This window comes from Propithecus coquereli, unplaced genomic scaffold, assembly GCF_000956105.1.
Source record: "Propithecus coquereli isolate 6110/MARCELLA unplaced genomic scaffold, Pcoq_1.0 Scaffold45, whole genome shotgun sequence".
Lineage (NCBI taxonomy): Eukaryota > Metazoa > Chordata > Mammalia > Primates > Indriidae > Propithecus > Propithecus coquereli.
In genome coordinates, this window is record NW_012150285.1 from 3251244 (window position 1) to 3269557 (window position 18314).

An 18314-nucleotide genomic window follows, 5' to 3' on the forward strand; every position below is an offset into this window, starting at 1 on the left:
GCTGAAAGTATGGTCACTCCCCAGTGAAGGTAAAGAGGAGGAGCGGGTTTCTAAATTCCCTCTCTACCTACCCCATCCTCAAAGTAATCCTCTTAAACCTGGAATATAGATCCCCACGTCATTTTTTCCACGTTAAAATTATTCCATCCTATTGACTCTTTTGTGTTCCTTAATATTTCCAACGATGTTTCCCTCAAAGACTATCTGGAACAGTGCCCAACAGGGTGCCAGCGAATATTAGCCACTCAGTAGAGAGATGTTGAATGAATGGAATACATTTTTCTGTTGACAAAGACTGGAGGCGTTGGCCAGGGCCTACTTTAAATATTCAAGACATTTAAGTGCTTAGGAGTCCTCAACTAAGTTTACTAGGTACATATATTCAAAGCTATAGCTTCCACTTTAGGAGCCCAGTTTTTTGTCATCAAAATACGCCTCATGATCCAGTAGATTATATCACATCTTCTTTTCATGTCCTAAGAGTTAGAAGAAAAGGGATCAGAGACTAGATTGAGCCCCAAGATGGATTTGTTTAATAACATAGATAGAGGCACATAAAGTTAGGACTGCGAGTAGTAAATACCTTCAATATGAATGTTGCTTTCTGGGACAAAGAACCACTCTCTCATCAAGTTTATCTATTAGATTACAAAAAAGGTAGAAAAAATACTTTATATTTGTAATGCTGCTGGCAGTAAGTTTGGGATGCCTTAAATCGGTTGCAGAGAAATATCACTAACCAGCTCTTCAGATCACAACCTCAAGTTTTTAACATAATTTAATAAAATAATGTCATACTGCATTTTCACCTGGAATGTACAATTACAAAATAAGAACCTTACAGTGGAAATATAGGTAAATTTACTAACTTCATTATCCTTCATCTTCTCACAAATAAAAAATTTACATGTCTTTGCAGTTTCCAAACTTTTTTGAGACATGATTTTTCTGTCCAATTCTTTGTATATTTTAAACATTATTTTCTAGGTCTTCTCTTAAATGTAAAATAGTGAAGTGAATACAAGTTTAGAAATACATATTTGTAAGGTTGCCAGAATCCTAAATCAATTCAATAGCTAGAGAGAGTTACTGTGCTTGCAGCAACATGTAGAAATGGTGTTCCAAATTGTTTCTTCATAGCTCTCCTGATTTATTAAGAGTTCCATGGCCTGATACTCTTCTGGAAGGTGAGAAATGATGCAGTCAATCTTGCCAGCCCTACTTTCTGGTCACATCTCAGACCTTCTCACTGCTGTGAAAGGGTTCTTTCAGGCAAAGTATCTTGGGTAAATACAGTTATTACTACCTTATGCTCTCTGTACTCTGTGGTCTGAATTCCTCTGGCCACTGCCCAGCTAGGCATAACCTGGTCTGAATTAATACCTCTGGAAGGAAACATAGTAGATTCATGGTAAGGAATAATTATGTCTAATGCCTCTATCCTGTAGCTAGCTGCCATTTCTAGAGCCTCCCAGGAAACTGCCCATGGATTTACAGGAGATGAATTCAGTGAAACGAAAGATAATACTAAACAACAAAAGGGAGTAGAGGAAAGCTGGAAGAGATCCACCTTGGCAACCTTCAACGTCCCACTGGGGGAGCTTCCAGTGCCATTATTTCCTGGACCACCTTTCAGCCAGTCCTTGAGAATTGTTTATACATGGATTCAAAACATAATAAAATATGACAATTTTCCTGACATAAGTCTTCAGTTTAAAACACAATTAGTGATATTTCTTTATTTTGTCACATTAAAAAACAGTGTTTAAAGATATTTTTTCAACTTTGTAGAATTAGTTCTCATTTACAAACCTTTCAAAAACAAGGTGGAAAAAATCAGGCCGGGTGCAGTAGCTCATGCCTGTAATCCTAGCACTCTGGGAGGCCAACACAGGGCTATGATTTGAGCTCAGGAGTTAGAGACCATCCTGTGCCAGAGCGACCCCATCTAGCCTAAAAATAGAAAAATGAGCCAGGCATCTTGGCAAGCACCTGCAGTCCAAGCTACTTGGGAGGCTGAGTCAGGAGGATCACTTGAGCCCAGGAATTTGAGGTTGCTGTGAGCTATGATGAAGCCACTGCATTCTACCCAGGGCAACAGAGTGAGACAGGAAGGAAGGAAGGAAGGAAGGAAGCGAGGGAGGGAGAGAGGGAGGAAGGAATAGTCACTTCCTTTGTAGGGAATATTCTATATTAACCAAATGTCCATATTGACTTGTCAGAGAAACTGAGATAGTAATTTGACAATTGACTGAGAGATCAGATTAGGAAAACTTAAATGTTCTAAACAATCTTCAGTGTCCATGGAGCTTTATTAAATATTGTGTGAAGTTCATAGATTCCCCTTAATATCTTCACATATCTCTAGGAATCAAGGGATCCAGATTCAGAATCAATGTTTGAAACACTGAGACCTCAATAACCAAAGGGAGACTGAAGACACCTTGTCCATAGCTAAATTCCCCTAATACAAACAGTATGAGAATATCAATCGAATGAGCTCTATAATAGTCCTTAAATTACAATAGGTAGAATTAGGGGAAAGAAGAAGTAGATTAGAGAGCAAGAACTTAGAAATGATGTATCATCTTTTAGATCACTTGGCATTTATTCACCTTTTCTCATATTGATGTTTTAGCCTTCCTATTTTTATATAGATAAATATAAATAAAGATAAATAGATATAAATTAGACATTTTCTCTAAACACTTTACTATAATTAGATTACTACATCAAATTTTATTGACTGAATCAGAAGTTATGGGGGAGAGGACTCTTGTACACACCAGCAATACTTAAAATATTTAAAAGAAAATTGCTTTTGAATGTAATCCCTCTATTACTGTGCCTAATGGTTTGCCTTTCTTGCCCTTTTCTGAACTTTAGGTCAATTATTTTAAGAAGGAAATGACTAAGCAGTTTGACATTCATTTTACAGTTTTTCTAATACATGAGTGACTAAAAATTAGTCTCTGTTTAAAAGTGGAGTTAGTCCCTCTTACCTCACAGATGGACCATTGTATTGTAGAAAGTGTGGGTGGAGAGGGGCAGAGAAGTTTATTTCCATAGTCTAGCCTAGCTCACAAGAACCTCACAGTGATTGCTCGGTATTTTTTGGCAACCATACTCTGAACTAACTTACAGAACTTTAGAGGAATCCAAATTTAACCCAGTTTCCATTATACAACAAAATCTTCAGATCAAAATTTTGTTCTGTTGGAGTATTGAAAGAGCCAACTCAGAGAGGGCGGACCCACCTGTTTAAATGAACCTAAAATCAAATCAAATCTAAATAAAACCCTAATAAACAAGGAATATGGTCTTATATGTTCATGTATATCTCTCTTAAAATTATCCTTTAATTAGCTATACTTACAGGAAGCTATCAGAGTTCCTTTTCCTAATTATCCAAAGATAAAAGGAAGAAACAGAGAATAGAATGATTCAGGATAAAAACTTCAATAATTTTTGGACTTTTGTCAAGATATCTTTACTCTCTGTATCTTTTTTTTTCCCCCTTATTTGAGTGGGTTTAGTATTTACTAAGCTCTTGGGATATCCTTAGAATATATCTTTCAGCAAAAATATAACAAGACTTTTTACAAAGTAGTATAAGACAGCACCAACAACCCTTCAGCAGAGGTAAAGGAATGGATTTTAAACATTTCGGTGAACCACATGCCATAGTTAAAGGAAGTAACGTACTACTAATATATAACCATGATGTTTTACTGTATCTAGTGTACCGACTATCACTTGAGTGATATTGTCTTGATTCACACTGGCTATTCCTAACAAAATAAGATTTGAAGGTAGGGATTTTATCATTTTTAAAGGGATAATTTATGCTTAAGAATTTACTAATAACAATTTCATAATTTTTTAAAATTTAATTTTGGTAATTAAATGAAAATATACAACTAATTTCCTTTGACACTTTTATAAATAATAAAATACAAGATGGCAAGTATATCATTACACTTTTTAAAATAAGCAGGATCCTCTCTTCCACTTCTATCATGTCTTCACAGGTTGATCCACACCAACGGCATTGACAGTATTTTTGACTTTAAATGAATATCATTTCCAAACAACCATATGTAAGGGGTTTGTATCTTTACCATTTGTACCAAATCATTTAATTGTGAAACCAAATGCATGTGCTTTAAAAATCTGAAAACTCACACAAAACAGATTTCGGAATCATATGCAATATTTCTGTTATTTTCATATGGCAGTCTTATACATTCCACAACAAATGCCAAATATAGGGTTTAAGGTTGGTGAATATGGTTAAATATCAAAATAGATCTGATTTTTAAAACATCTGTATAAAATAACTTCAACTTAATATGTTTTACAGATTTTCAGTGTTTAGAAACCCTCCCAATATTATGTTTTCTGCCAGTACTGGTATGGTAAAATTATTGCACATTCAAATGCTGAACAAACAATAGATACTAGTTCAAAACTTTTCAAAACCTAATCTGCCAAGACTGAAAAATGACATATGGATATAAATTATTGCATTGCAAAACAAGCAACATTTAATATGAGAATATTTTGTTAAAAACAAAATGCATTTGTCATTATAGGAATATTCTCTTTTTTATTTAAAATACTTAATGTATTTTTTTTTTGTTAGTCGCCATAACATCTTCATGAGGTAGGAATGTGGCAATTTTTAATAGTTTCATTTTAAGGTTGAGGTCTGGGATACTCAAAGATCAAACTAAAAATAAAGAAACAGATGGAATAAGTGAAAAACATTTATATTTTTACACATCTGTTTTCATTATTAATTCTGTCCTTATAAATTATGCATTTTTAGAATATAGTTTATATATCCTTATAGGTTAACTATTGAAATGAATGATATCTCTACAACTATAAATCTTTAAATAAGGAAAGGTAATATCAGTGACCAAGTTTAAAGCTTTAAACATATCTATGAATGTAGTTAAAGAGTTACATCTGTGGATGCATTTCTGTAAAAAAAAAATGCTGTTTTTAAAGATAAATAATGGTGAGTGATTTTTATCCCAATGCTAACGCTCTGGTTTCACTCCCTCCTGAGATTTTAAAATCACTTTATATGCTCTGCAAAGAGAAAACACTACTAAAATTAACCCCAAGTTATTTTAGACTTTCTAAGAAGAAAAAGAAAAATAATGAATTCAATGTGTTAAAGATAAGAAATATAATCATAGTTATATTAATATTTTGTAAATACATGAATATCTTGAAAGCCATAGCACTATGTAAGAACTTCTAAACAAAACATAAAAACTTGAGGTGGAAGATATGTCAAGCCTAAAACAACTATTTCTTTCTAGACTATAAATTCCTTGAGAGCAGATACCCTCATTCTATACTGTATCTTCAATGTCTGGTTTCCCCTTCTCATTGTGCTCCACATAATTTTGATGACATTTATCTTAACTTCTCACTTTAATTCTGATTTAAAACACAAATGAGTCAATTTAAATGATTTTGTCCATTACTTTAAAGTATTGGATCTTCAGACATGAATCACTGTGTTCCTGAAGCCCAAGTTTGAATTGGAAGCCCAGGATGCTACTGGCAATGCGCTGGGGCCTCTACCTCCCTGCACCACCTATGAAACTAATCTTGAGATGTGAACAATCAAGACAAAGTCTGACAGTTCACGTGGCACAGCTCATTTGGATATTTAACTAAATCAGAGTTCAAAACTTCAGAAAAATCAGTTCTGTTGAAGTAAGTCTTATCAAATTAAGATCTCTTCCTCATCTCCACCATCTCATCACAATAAGAATCTTGCATCATTTGTGTCTAAGTTCATGTGAATTTTGATATTGACAACCAAAAAACACTGCTTCCTGTGGTCTCCACTGTCTTCTCATTATTTTTACACAATAATTCTTGAAGAGGGATATCTGGATAAATTTTTGATAATGGGTAAGGATGGGAGGAAAACAATATCAAGAAATTTATATTAGGATTTCAAATTTTGGGATTATAAGTAATAAATCAAAAACGTTTATATTTATTTTATATGCAATCACATTCATATTATAATAACAGCAAAAATAGTGAGATGAATTATCCTCAAAAATATGTCACATACATGGATAATAAATATTTGAATAGGAGACTGGCCTTAATTTTAGAAACTTATACTCCAGTACAGAAAGAAAATCTATTAACAAGTCAATTAATTACCTAAGAGATTTATTAATAAGTCAACTAATTACCTAAGAAAAAAATCTCTGTAAAATTAGAAGCAAATTGTGATTTCTTACAGAAAGTGATTTTTGTACAAAATCTACATTATTTAGAACTATCTTAAATAGATCGTTGAGATTATAACAAATAAAATTTAATCATGCGCTGATCATAATATTTTAAACACACACACAAGATTAAGAAATATTTATCTTGTTAGCTCAAATAAATACGCTACTGAAATGTAAACATTATCCAGAAATTTGATGATGAATATTATAATGTTTAAAATGAATACACAGTGTCTTATTTAATCTCTAACCATGGAATAGAAATGATACTTGTTCATTTTTAAAATCCTGGTTTAGTTTCTATTCCAACCTAGTTTTTAGCAATATTCCTGAAGAATATTCATAAGAAATGCCTTTCCAGAATTATATTCCCACAGTTTATGAAGATCTTTGCTTCCATTTTTATTCCAAATCTATTACTAAGGTATTTTCCTGAATCTTGTATTGCCAGAGAACTTTATTCCTCAAAATCTCTGGGATTAGGTCACGGATAAAAGTGTAAGTGTTTTCTTCAAGAAAAGTAATTTCCTTGGGAGAAAATTACACCTCTCAAGGGAAAATGCTAGGGCACTGGTAGAAGAAAGAGATGAGGAGAGGTAACATGGAAACAGAAAAAATGAAAACATTGTTAGCAGTGTTTATAAATGAGAAGTATTGAAGAAAGGGAGAATTGTCTAAGAAAGTGTTTTAAAGCACTGCTCTATGATGCATTTTATTAAGTATACCCATTCTTCTGCTTGAAGGAGAAACACTTAGTTGCTAAACAGTTTAACCACCACATAACTTGAGCCTTCCTGTTGGAAAGAGGTAACTTTGACTAAAAGTGACTAAAAGTGGAATTATATAATACCATAAAATATAAAAGCTGAGTAGGGATTCCATAAGCAGCCAGCTGTATAAATATTACCCACATCAAAGGAATTACAGGTGAGAAATTCCCAGCACCTGAGTATAAAATAACCCTCAATGACATTCTCTGTTAATTAGCTAAGAAACATGACAAACCAACCCATATCTTGGGGATGTACAACATTTTTTTAAAAAATTTCTTATGATTCCGTGGTTTTATTAAGCTCATCTGAGCAGTCCTACTGCTCATAGTGGTGTTACTCAGGATCGCTCACCCAATTGCAATGAACTGGGCGCTTGGCTAATGCTGAAACATAAAAGATGGATTTATTCACATGTCTGATGCCTCAGGCAGGGTGGCTGGAAATGCTGGACACTGACTGGACCTTTCTCTCTAGTAGGCTAGTCAGGCTTCCTAAATGTTAGTTCAGGGCTCCGAGAGAGAAGAATTGAAAGCTATAGGCCTCTTAGACTAAGCTCAGAATTGGCACGACCTCACCTCTGCTGTGTTTTGTAGGTCAAAATCAATAATAAAGCAATCCCAGATTCAATGGGAGGAAAACAGTAATATACAAGTTCAGGCATGATAGGAATTAACAGCAGCCATCTTTGGACATAATTTAACACAGCCCTCTGTCTGGCACCCATACCAAGTACACTGATCTCCTCATAATTCCCCAAGACCTCATCCCATTATGTCATCAGTCTTAAAGTACAGAATCTCATGATCTGAATAAGATTCAGATGAAGATGCGGTATAGAGGTGGATCTTCTCTTGATCGGGAAACCTGTGAACTAAAAAGACAAGTTATTTGTCTCCTATAGTAGACACTCTCATTCGTAAAGGAGGAAACAGAAGGCACAGAAATCACTGGTCCATAAGAGTTATGAAATTCAGCCAGATACATTTTGCCACCTCTCCCTGAGAATTGGAAATATTTTTTGCTTACAGCCCAATTATGCTATCTAAAAGGCAATTGGTAATTTTTTATTCTCTAGAGCTCTTGGCTCAGCCTTCTAGATTATGTTTATGCCTTGTGAGATACACTTCTTTTTCCATAAGAAAAGGTCTACGCAGCTGATAGCATTCTGAGGCTCTCTCCAGATAGGTATCCTTTGGAGAATTGATTGCTTGCTTGGTGTGTGGTGGAGGGGAGAGGGGATGGAAATCCCACACATCTAGTATAAAATGTACTGTGTTGAGAAAAGACACTTTTATTTTTCCTATATCTTCCCACCAACAAATCGTTATCTCTTCCTAATTCCAGAAGATGATGGTCTCACTAATTTTCCACCATTACACAACCTGGATCATCCTTTCTCCAGTTTCCCATAGCAATTTGTTCACTGGTGTTTTAAGTTTAGTAGATAGTTTCCTTACTATCCTTCCATCTTTCAGCTGACTGGTCCTAAAATCAATGCCAGATATTGATATTTTAGGTTTGTGTTACCCAGCACCCCACTTTAAAGTATTGATTAAAATCAACCATACTTACAGAAAACGAGTGCCAGACTACAAATTTTTGGACTATATGAACATTTTCAGTTTCTTTTCACCTGTATTTCCATCTTTAAAATCAAAGAAAGTCTATACAGGAGCTACTGAGTGGGGCAGGATGTAGAATGAGGGATTGAAGCAAACCAGATGCCCTTCATCCACTAAAAGTTTCCCAGCCTGAGTTAGGCCTGAGCTGAATAAGTGATCAGCATTAAACTGGATGAGAGTTTGAAGTTTTAATAATACATAATGCAGTTTTTGATAACTGAAAAATAAGAAATTAAAGCTATGTGTAGTTTCCAAAGGTAAAAGCTATGAACTGAGAGTATTTTTTTAGTTACAGAAAGAATAAATTGGCTCTATAATTATATCTTCTCAAGTCTACCTCATTCAAAAGAATTAGATACATCGCTGACAATGTCCAAATATACCCAAATATAAGACTTAAAAATATCAAGTCCTAAAATTTAAAATTTGTTATGATTCTCTATTAACGATTTTCAATTTTATTTCCCTCAACACTATAGCAATTTTCTATTTCAAGCAAAGCCAATTTTTTAGTACTTTTAATTACCTTTTAAACTTTTGATATACTCAACTGCTCTAAAAACTCTGTCAGAAAAATTTGATATTATTCTCCTTTCTCCATACCACCCAAAATATTTGTTTAAAAAAAGACTTAAAAAGAACCAATATTGGTTGAATGATGCAAAAAATGAATTCAAGAGCACATGTAGAGAAGTCAATATTTATATAACAAGTATTAGAATCATTAAAGTATAACTGCTTCATGTATAACTACACTATAATGACAGTAGAATACAAAGAAAATTTTACTACATTGGCAAATGTAGTACAAACAGATATTCTATTCTCTAGAGTAGTATTTGAGGAATGATGCATAGCTGTTTGATATAGATAATAGCAATAGATTTATATTATAGATCTATTCTACCATTAAGAAAAGAAGTAACAACAAGCAAAATTTAGGAAAAAGAACATTTTTTATTTACAAATAAAAGAAACAGGTATATGTATGTAATTTCAAGTAAAACAGCAATGATATGCTTTGCTTTTGTTGATAAGGAATTAAAAGAATTTTGAAAAAACAATGTCATTTATTGCACATATCATATAGCAAAGTAAACTGGTCATCTTTTGAATCTCTTGTAAGATATCCTATAGTACATGAATCAATCAAATTCATTGAAACTTATGTTTGCTGCTTTTGAATGGTGATCCTCGCTAATGAAAAGCTTAAGTTATTTCAATTTTCCAGGCACGGTAAATTAAACATCTATAACAGGAAGAAAAATCTCCAGTTTTGTCAGAGATGTTTAACCTCTAATGATAATTATGTAATTACCAAAAGTTCAACAAACCTCATGTTTAAAAACCACTTTCAATATTTGAAATTTAATAGTTCAAGGCAAAAACTCATAGAAAGATTAGAGGAGGTTAGCAAACACGGTAGAGCAAACAAAACCAAAAGCCTGTCTCTCTATAGAACGATCAAAAAATCAAGCATAACTGTCAGAATCAACTTGACTAAAACTCTGAAAAACAAAGGTTCACAGAAACAAGAGAATACTGAATCAATAAAAAGATAATATGAAAATGATAAGAAAGCTTTGTGGCATTTTTATTTTCTTTTGCCTCACCCCCTTGTTGGGTTACCAATGATCTTAAAGACCACAGCATGTATTCCCAATGTTCCTGGCAGAGGGAGCAGAATTGACTATTTTCAAGGAATTCTAACATGTGTGGGAGCTACTTGAAGGATTGAAGAAAATTATTTCTCTTTATTTTGTCTAACTCAGAACTCACACTGGATAAAAAAGCAGCAGGCTTTTCTTGACGACATTATAAAAGCAGAGGAAAAAACTGGAGTTGCCTAGGGCAAAAAATTAAGGTTGAAGAATAGAATAGAGTGCCCAAAGTCTAGGAGGAAAAGCTGAGGAAAGAGTTTCTTTGGGAAATTAAAGCATTTGAAAGCAATCCTACATATGAGAAAATTTAAAAAGCCACAGCATATCATTAGAGCAAGACATGAGGAAAAAGACCTGAGAAGACCTTAATCTTTTACACGTCTGGCTGATAGCTCATCCCAGTGCATGCAGGAAGGGAAGGCTAAAGCAGAGCTGTAAGTGGCCTGGCTAAGCAATAAGGAGTACTCCAGTACAGAAGCAATCTGCCAAGACTAGGACAGGCATATTCTCAATTCTCTCTTTCCCTCTTCCTCTCCTTCTGTCATCTTGGTTTATCAGGAAATTTCTATCAAAACACTAGCTAAACACAGGCTAAAGAAACAGAGATGTTAGAGGCCACACATAAAGAGGTTATAGACTTAAAAATAGTTTAGGAAAGGCATTAAGCAAATAGCTAAAGCCTGTGTTAAAGAACAAAACAAACCCTGAGAAAGATAAAAATCTAATTTACAGAGTAATCACATCATACAGTGCTAAATTTTTGGTTTTCAGCAAAAATTATAAAACTTTCAATAAATAAGAAAATATGACCCATTTAAAGAAGAAATTAACAGAAACTGTCATTGATGAAGCACAGGCATTAGACTTACAAGACAAAACTTTAGCTGTCTTAAAAAGTACTCAACGAGCTAAAGGAAATCATAGAAAAAGAGCTCAAAGAAACCAGGAGAATGATGAAAGAACAAATATATAATATCAGTAAAGATATAGAAATTATAAAAAGCAGAAATTCTTAAGGTGAAAAGTATAATCACTTAATGAAATACTCACTAGAAGGTTCCAATAGGAGATTTGAGTATGCAGAAGAAAGCATCAGTGAACCTGAAAATAGGCTAAGTGAACTTATACAGTATGAAGAACAGAAAAAAAAATGAAGAAAGATGAATAGACTCTAAGACACCTTTAGAATGCCATCAAGTGTACCAATATATGCATAAAGGAAATCCCAGAAAATGAGAGAAAAAGGGGCAGGAAGGGTATTTGAAGAAATGCTGGCTGAAAACTTTCTACATTTGGAAAAAATGTATGAATCTACACATCCAAGAAGTTCAACAAAACTCAAGATACAAGCAAACAGATCCACCCCTAGAAATAAAGGAGCAATTAAGACATTCCCAAATGAACAAAAGTTGAGGGAATTTGTTGCTAGTATACCTGCCTATGAGAAATGCTAAAGGAAATTCTTCAAACTCAAATAAGAAAACACTGGACAGTAACTCAAAGCCATGCGAAGAAATAAATAAGTCTGACAATGGTAACTACATAGGTAAATATAATATCCAGTATTATTGATCTATTAGTTTGCAAAAACAAAGGTATCCAAATGGGAAAGAAAAAAGCAAAACCATCTATTCACAGATATGATTCTATATATGGAAAATGATTTAAAAAGTCCACAAAGAAACTACTAGAACTAACAAATGAATTCAGCAAATTTGCAGAGTTTAAGATCAACAGAAAAAATAAATTGTGGTTCTAGATACTAGGAACAAACAATTCAAAAAGGAAATTAAGGAAAATAATTCATTTATAATGGTATCCAAAAGAATAAAATACCTGGGAATAAATTTAACCAAGGTGATAGACATATATACTGAACACTACAAAGCATTGCTGAAAGAAATTGAAAAAAACCTAAATAAATAGAAATGACAGGTCCATAGACTGAAAGATTTAGTATTGTTAAGATGGCAATCTTACTTCAAGTGATCTACAGACTCAGTGCAATCCCTGCCAAAATTCCAATGGCCTCTTTTGCAGAAATGGAAAAGTTGGTTCTCAAATCCATAGAGAATTACAAAAGGTCCTCAATAGCCAAAACAATATTGAAACAGCAATGCTGGAGGACTCAAACTTCCTAGTTTCAAAATTTACTACAAAGCTACATTAATCAAAACAGTGTGGTACTGGCAAAAGCCTAGACATATTGACCAATAAAATAAAATGGACAGTCTAGAAATTGACCCATATGTGTATGGCCAATTAATTTTTACAAGAATGCCAAGACCCTTCAAAGGAAAAAGAATTGTCTCTTCAAAAAATGGTACTGGAACAATTGGATATCCATGTGCAAAATAATCATATTGGACTCTTACCTCATATCATATGCAACGTTAACTTAAAATGGATCAACTAAATTTAACAGCTAAAATTATAAAGCACTTAGAAGAACACATAGAAGTATTCTTCATCATCTTGGATTTTCCAATGCATTCTTAGATATGACAGCATAAGCATGAGCAGCAAAAGAAAAAATAAAGAAAACCCCACTTAGTCAAAATAAAAACTTTTGTGCATCAAAAGACACGTTAACAAGAAAGTAAAAAGACAACCTATAGAATGAGAAAAAGTATCTGCAAACCGTATATCTGATAAGCATCTAGTATAGAATATATAAAGTCTTACACTCAACAACAAAGAAAAACAACCCAATTTAAAAATGGACAAATGACTCAAGTAGACATTTCTCCCAAAAATATACACAAATGATCAACAAGCACATACAATGATGCCCAGCATCATCAGTCATCAAGTAAATGCAAATCAAAACTATAAAATGAGGTATTACTTCACAACCATTAGAACGGCTACAATTTTTAAAAAATACTTAGTGTTAGCAACAATGTGAAGAAATTGGAGCCCTCATACTTAGCTGGTAGAAATGTACAATGTTTTAGCTTCTGTGGAAAATAGTTTTCTAGTTCTTCAAAAGTTAAACATAGAATTCACATATGACCCAACAAATCCACCCGTAAGTATATACCTGAAAGAAATGAAAAGAGGTAGTCAAAACAAAATTTTTTTGTCATAGCAGAAATATTCACAATAGCCAAAAAGTAAAAATAATCCATGTCTATTAACAGGTGAATGGATAAATTGTAATGAATACATAAAATGGAATATTATTCAGCCATAAAAAGGAATGAATTCCCAATATGTTAATGTGGGTGACCATTGAAAACCTTATGCCAAGTGAAAGAAGCCAGACACAAAAGGTCTCTCTATTACATGATTCATTTACATGAAATATCTAGAATAGTTAAATTGATGGAGACAGAAGGCAAATTTTTGGTTGCCAGGGGCTAGGGAGAGAGAGAAATGACAAATTATTGCTTAATTAGTATGGGATGCTCTTTTGGGGTGATAGAAATATTTTGTAGCTAAATAGATGTGGTGGTTGTACAACATGGTGATTGTGCAAAATATCACTAAATTATTCACTTTAAAATGGTTTATTTTATGCTATATAAATTTTACCTTGGTTGAAAAAAACTAATACCATTGGATAAAATTTTTCTTCTTGCTGTACTAAAAATGGATCAAATTTTTCTAGGAAAACAATATGGCACAAGGACTAAAATGTATTTACATAACAGCAACTATGTTAGAAGAAACAGAAAAATATTGCCAGATATTTGGAGGAAAAATAAATTAAGGCAAATTACAAAGCACCGGAGGTTTTCTGTTGAAGGAAAGAACAGATGTTTCTAACATGTCTCAGGTTATGATTTGGGTAGATGAACTGCCTTGCTAATAAAATAGCAAAGACAATTTTTACTTGTGTGGTCAGTAAAAGAAAGATGTACTGGAAAAATTTAAAAGAAACTTTAATAAAATAATTTTTCTTGGAAAAAACAATTTAACCGTTTCAATGAGCCTACTATGATGGCAATAAAGAAAAAAAATCAGTTATGTTAAGAGATATTACTACATGAAATACTCCCCAAACTATTCACAAATATTGCAGTAAAGTAGTAGTAGCTAAAAGTCACAAGGATGTCATCAATTTGGATAATTTTATTTTAAAAAATACTTTTAAATACAGTGAGCTGCAGAATATACCATCTCTTCCTCTCCTTTGCTTGCAACTTATATAAAGCAAACTTTTTAAGTCATCCAAACATAGAGGGATAAGTAAACAAAAGCCCACCTGTTTTAATAAATAAAGTTTTATTTGAACATATAAAATTATAGCTGATTTATTATACTACATAATGAGAAGGAAAGTAACCATAAAAATACCTTGTGGCAAAGTTTTAAGAAAGCAGTGAACACAATTAAAATTATACATTTTTCTGTTATCACCACCTCAAAAAATCTTCTAAATTTACTGAGCTTTTTTGGTAAGTGGCTGTCGGTATTGTTTAATCTAATAAATATTTTAATTAATTCTGCATATTGAAATATTTCTTCAAGGTCAAGAGGACGTTTTAACAATGAATAAAAAAGCAATGAATTTTCAATGGAAATTATACTATGGATATAGCATTTTGAAAATGGACATATGGAAATATTTCTATCATTATGCAATCTCAATGCCCAAAACCACATGTGATACTTACAAAATTCTCATATCTGCATTCAACAATAAAATGGGATGCTATCTAAAACCTTCCAAATAAAAATTTTCAGTGGGTTTGAAGTCATTTTTTAAAACAGACAGCTTTACACTTTCTGATATTTACAAGAACGTTGCCAATTTTTAGAAAAACAGGTTATGGATAGGACTGAGGAGTTAATATTATGATTCATTATAGAGAGTAAACTCTTTCTCCTTAAAGCCATTGGAACAAAATATCAAGATATATTAAATGTAAAACCATATCTTTGATGTTTTATATATCTATATGTAAAGTCAAGATTTTCAAAAATAATGAATCAATTTCAATCACGTCTCTCACTGACAATACTGTTCATTTTTTATATTTTAGACACCAAATATCAATACAATAGCAAAGAAATTTACCATTAAGAAATAATAAAACTTAATTTTATTGCTTAGTCTGTTTAATCCATTTCTCTACATTTACTTTTGTATATATTCAATATGTAATAAACATACAGTATTAAGATTTATGTATGCATATATGCGTATGTGTATAGATACACACATTACTAGATCTGTGTACATCTACTTACATGGCTCAGCAGAGGTCAATTCCAAGTTGGTACCTTAGCCGTTACCTTCAAAAGGTTATTCCATCACTTTCTCAGGCCAGCAAATTTAAGTGATGTAATATGTGTAGAACTGGTGGATTTCACTGTCATGTATTCATTGCCAAATTTCCTTTGCTGCTATAAAGTGAATTTTTAGTCTGCTATAATGTTACGCATACTGCGTTGGTAAATCCGACACTCCATAATCTAGCTGGGGCCAAGTAGGCAGGAAAGACAAACTTACACCTATGGATGTGATGTGATACAGTCAAGAAGATGATTTGGGCTTCAGTGTACTGGTGCTGCTGTGCTGCAGAGCCCATGTGGTCCATTAGCCAAGATGTCTGAGGAAACCCAAACCCAAGACCAACCGATGCAGGAGGAAGAGGTTAAGACATTTGCCTTTCAGGCAAATTGCCCAGTTGATGTCATTGATCATCAATACTTTCTCCTTAAACGAAGAGATCTTTCTGAGGGAGCTCATTTCAGACTCATCAGATGTGAGCCTATGGGTCATGGAACAAAGGCTATCCTCCATCTGAAAGAAGACCGAACAAGTACTTGGAGGAAAGAAGAATAAAGGAAATAGTGAAGAAACATTTTCAGTTTATTGGCTATCCCATTACTCTTTGTGGAGAAGGAGCATGATAAAGAGAAGTCAGTGATGATGAAGCTGAAGAAAAGGAAGACAAGGAGGAAGAGAAATAAAAAGAAAAAAAGGAGTCCAATGACAAATCTGAAATAGAAGATGTTGGTTCTGATGAAGAAAAGAAGAAGAGAAAGATAGAGAAGGAGGAGGAGGAGGAGGAGGAGAATAATTAAGGAAAAGTACATTGATCAAGAAGAGCTCAACAAAACAAAGCCTATTTGGACCAGAAACCCTGATGATATCACTACTAATGAAGAGTATGGAGAATTCTACAAGCGCTTGACCAATGACTGGGAAGATACTTGGTGGTGAAGCGCTTTTCAGTTGAAGGACAGCTGAAATTCAGAGCTCTTCTTTTTGTCCCAAGACATGATCCTTTCGACCTATTTGAAAACAGAAATAAAAAGAACAACATTAAGTTGTATGTGCGCAGAGTTTTCCTCATGGATAACTGTGAGGAGCTAATCCCTGACTATTTGAATTTCGTGAGAGGAGTGGTGGACTCCGAGGATCTCCCTGTAAACATTTGCGTGAGATGTTGCAGCAAAACAAAATTTTGAAAGTTATCAGAAAGAATTTGGTCAAAAAGTGCTTAGAGCTCTTCACTGAACTGGCAGAAGATAAAGAGAACTACAAAAAGTTTTATGAGCGGCTCTCTAAAAATATAAAGCTTGGAATACATGAAAATTCAAAATGGAAAGAAGCTTTCAGGGCTACTATGATACTACACATCTGCTTCTGGTCATGAGATGCTTTCTTGATGTTCACTTTGTTCTGCCATAAACTTGAGAGAGATGATAGTACTTTATTTACTAGGAACGAGGCCTTCTGACTTTTTTGAATAATTGCTTAACTGGTGATTATCATCTCAAACCTAGATTTACATTTTTTTCTAATACGTAAATTACATCCAGCAACAAACCATCCGATTTTGTAATTCTTACTTGTCCTAAATGTCTGACATACCTAAGATACTGCACCTGTCTGTGTGTTTGCTTCTACCAGTATCTCAGCCTAGTTTATCACAGGTGAAAGTTTTAACAAATACAACATTTACATCATGCCAGGGATTAACCATACCTTACTTACCATCAGTAATGAGATCCTCATTACCAGAGGACTGTCTGGTGGTTCTACTCCAAAATACCATTTTGGTTCCCACTTCCTTGAACCACTCTGATATCAGCCTTCTTAGGTAATGTTCCCAGGATCAGACAGAAACAGAGATGTGCTTGTAGGATGATTGCAGACTGACTTCAGGATAAACACTTGTGGAATAATGAAAGCTGTAAGATTGGGCTGGCAGAGTTGTTAAACTGCTGTGCAATTGCAACAAAGAACGCAGGTAATTCTCCAGGGAACTCAGGAGCTGGGATAGACTTTAAGAATTGCCCAGAATTGGAATAGTGTTACATTTACATCTCTGCTGTATCAGCATCATTGGATGCAAGTTACCCATGGAAAGAAGGAGCTCTTTTCTGGGTGTCGGAGAGATCATGACCCCAAAGAACCTCAAGAATTGGCAGAAATCTTGCAAAGCACTTATGATTTCTACAGAGTATGCCATAAATCCTCATTCTGGAACCTTAGGGTCATGGAAATCCCTAATGATATACAGATTGTATTTATCTTCCTTTTGATGTTTTTGAATTCTCAAGTGTACTTGAAGAAGAGATATATTATTTCTTTATAATTATCGTTATTTTAGCAACTTTCAAGAGAAACATCTCAAAATCGGGTCTCAAATAATAGCATTCCTTGTAAGATGATATTTGTTTGTTCAACTCCCACAGAAACAACCTATGTGTATGTAAGTATATATCATAATTCTTTTGGGGGAACCATGAAAAACCTTTATCTACAACTCAGATACAATTCAGATTTGAGGGATGCAGAAGAATTTCATGCTGAGAAAAAGTGCAAATTTCTAAACATTGTCTTCCATTATGTTATTTTTTTCCTACATATCAGAGAATAAATGTCTCAATGAGCTTCAAGGTGACAGGCAGAGAAATTCAGCATGAAAGTTCATAATGGACCCCAGATTTCCTGCTTCCTGCCCACAATGTTCCAATAACTGGATTTCGCTGGTTTCCAATGTGTCTTAATAAGCA

General features: G+C 33.6%; 1 pseudogene across 1 annotated transcript; it reads left to right on the top strand.

Annotated features, from left to right (window-relative positions):
• The first annotated feature begins 15891 nt into the window (after positions 1-15891).
• On the top strand, positions 15892-16961 carry LOC105818739 (annotated as a pseudogene). The gene has a single exon (XR_001137915.1). The product of XR_001137915.1 is annotated as a heat shock protein HSP 90-alpha pseudogene (transcript).
• Positions 16962-18314: the final 1353 nt, after the last annotated feature.